The following is a 3,382-nucleotide window of genomic DNA, read 5'->3' on the forward strand; positions in this document are numbered from 1 at the left end:
AATGTGTAAGATCTCTTACAATACCCTAACATATGAACTCAACTTCCAGATGCATGATGATATTCTCCGGCTTTATTGATGACATGGTCAAGAAAGAATCCAGCCAATTCCTCTTGAATTGCTCGCATGCGATCTTCTGGTAGGAGTTCATCCGCATCTGCCACATCTAATTTGAATAAGGAGGTCAATACATATATATGAATGAAACTCAACAGAAATGATGGTAATAAAATAAACTTGTGAATATTTTTGCTTACGCACTTCATATTGTCTTTTTGAGTAGCCCCGCCTATTCTTGGCCGTCGTGTTGTAGATGAACTCGGAGACGTAGTATCCACAGTAATTATTCACGGCTTCCTGCCACAAGCACTTTACGAGAAATAGAGGTAAATCAAACTGATAATGAAGCATTATAAATGGCATTGATGATAGTAGTTAGAATCAACGGGAGATGCGCGGAACTAGCTAGCTAGCTAGTAGTACTTACTTTCAGGTATTTCCATACCAGATCCCGCGGCAATGAAGTAACTTGTGCGGTGAATACTTTCCAAACCCTGCGAGACAAAGAAAACAATTACTTGATATCGTGAAATGAACAAAGTTGCTAATATGGTGCGATAATGATCGAATCAACTTACTTCTCGAGCATCTTAGACATGGCCGCATACTCCTTGGGATCTTTTCGTCTCGAGTCTAAAACGTTTACTAGTCCCTTCTCAAGCTTAATCTCTAGGATAATATAGTGGAAGCTGCACACGCATGCATAACTCATCAATTACATTAATTACTATATAACAGTAATAATTTAGGGAAACCGAATATGCACAAGACAGTAACACTCACTTGAAGTTGTAAGGAAAGAGTATTGTATCTTTGTTTTGATTTATTAACAAAGATCGTAGCAAGTTGTCCTCGGTTTCTTTGGCATTATATTTAACCATAAATTCATCTATGAGATTTGTGTTAATGAACCCAATATCATACATTTCATTTTGTCTGTATTCGACGATCTTCAATCTGCATAATATAGTGAGGATAATTATATATACATGCAATGAAAGTGGTCGCTGCAGGGCATCCAAAGTGCGCTTCGCTTTAACCGAATCTATCTTCTCCTTCGGAGGTGGATGTCTCTTAGCTCTTTGTGTTGCGAAGTAGTCCCTCACTTGGGCTTGACAGATCTCCTGGTTTTCCTTCTCGGTCCTCTCGTATGGTAACTTCTCTGGAGTCTTGAGAGATGGACCGAATCTGTATTGCCTTCCGCCTGTACTGCTAGATGCCAGAGCAGGCCGAGCGGCTGCGGCTTTCTTCTTTAGTTTCTTACGAGGCGGATGAGAAGGACTGTGACACGCCGGAGCAGGCGGAGCAGCGGCAGGTCTCTTCCGCCCTTGCTGGTGAGGCGGAGAAGGAGGACGCTGGATGGTCGGTGCACTGGTGCAGGTGGAGAAGGAGGCGGAGTGCCTCCACGCGCCGGAGAAGGAGGCAGAGTGCCCTGATCACTCGCTAGAGGAGCAGGCGGAGGAGGAGGCGGAGTGCCCTGACTCTCCGCAGGAGGAGGAGGAGGCGAAGGCGTCCAGTTCGGAAGGTTGATGAGCTCCTTCCTCCATAGGCATGGAGTCTTCAAAGCAGAACCTAGTCGAGTCTCCCCTTCACCGGTAGGGTGGTCAAGAACAAGCTCCTCAAATCCCTCCGTTATTTCTTCCACCGTCATCCTAGCATATCCTTCTGGAATTGGACGGCAGTGAAAAATTGTGCCGGGTTCAGGCGGTAGAACAGAGCCGACAGTCGCCTTGACTTTGTACTTCTCCCATTGCGTCATAAGGTGGCAATGTTGAGACTCTGTGATAGCATCCACGGGGTTGCTAGCAGGAGCCGTGAAGACAGGCTCCAGCTGAAGCTGCTTGGTGGAAGCCACGTTGCTTCTCCGCTGAGATGGCGGGGTAGCTTCGGGGGTAGCTTCGGCAGGTCACTTGCTTCGAACTGCATCTCGTTCCTCTAGCTTCTGTACCTTTGATTGCAGCTCCTGCAGATCGCTCTGCTCCACCTTCCTCCTCCTCTCTTGGCATTTGTAACCGCCTGCGTCCGTAAACCCAACATTCCACGAAACAGAGCCTGGCGTGCCTCGTGTCCGTCCAGGGTGCTCAGGATTCCCGAGGGCCATTGTGAGCTCATCCTTCTCTCTGTCTGGAACGAACGTCCCTGCCTACACTGCGTTAATATAGTGTTGAAGCTTCGTTAGGGGTATTCGCAGTTGCTCCCTTGTCCAAACGCACTTCCCTGTTATAGGGTCCAAGGTTCCGCCAACCCCGGAGAACCAAGTCCGGCAACGGTCTGGCCAGTTCAGTGTCTCTGGTTCGACCCCTTTATCAAGCAGGTCATTCTCAGCCTTGGCCCACAATGGTCGGGCTTTGAGGTAGCCACCTGACCCCGTGCGATGGTGATGCTCCTTCTTCGCAGCATTTATCTTGTTTATGGCTGGCATCTTCTTACTTCGCTTCGATGTCTTGTTGGTCACAAATGCGTCCCATTGATCTTTGAGCTTCTCGTACCGGCCGACGAATTCTGGTGTCTTTTTTTGGTTGACAAACTTTGCTTTCAAGTCATTCTTCCACTTCCTGAATAGATCTGCCATCTTCTTGAGAGCAAAGGACTTGATTAATGGCTCTTTAACTAGATTCTCCGGATCGTCCTCTTCCGGTAGGGTGAAATTTACCTTCAGCGCTTTCCAAAGATCATCTTTCTGTCTATCTTCGACAAAAGAAACTTGAAGCTCTTCATCCTTAGGCTGATTCCATAGCTCTATGCTGATCGGGATCATGTCTCGAACAAGAACCCCGCACTGAGCAGTAAATGCCTCCTTGGTCCGGAGGGGTTCAATCGGTTTGCCATCGCGCGCTATTGCTGTGATCGTGAACCTTTCATCTGATTAGAACTTTTTCTTCGGTCCTCGTCTCTTTACCGAAGTTGTGCTCGATCCGGAGGGCTAGAAATAAGAAGAAAGACGAGAGTTAATATGTGTAGATACCAAAACAATGAATGCATCAATTAGCTATAGTCAGCACATGCTTAATTAATACATATACCTGGCCGAACTCTGTTTGGTCACCGGAGCTGTCATCACGGCCTCCTTCTTGCACCGGCATTCAGTCACCGGTCACGGTCTCCTCCGTTGTTCGAGGACCGCAGCCTGCTTCTTCACCCTCTCCTTCCAGACCATCGCTTTCGTTGAGATACGGCATGACATCAGCTCCGGCTGCGATTATGTCCCCCAACACCCCTTCTGCTTCCTCGTCTCGGCCGTGCTCCATAGTTTCTGCAAATATTACAACATGGCAATTATTATACAAACATGACAGATGGATATATTAGTGGCAAACGTAGA

Source organism: Triticum dicoccoides, chromosome 3B (genome assembly GCF_002162155.2).
Source record: "Triticum dicoccoides isolate Atlit2015 ecotype Zavitan chromosome 3B, WEW_v2.0, whole genome shotgun sequence".
Taxonomy (NCBI): domain Eukaryota; kingdom Viridiplantae; phylum Streptophyta; class Magnoliopsida; order Poales; family Poaceae; genus Triticum; species Triticum dicoccoides.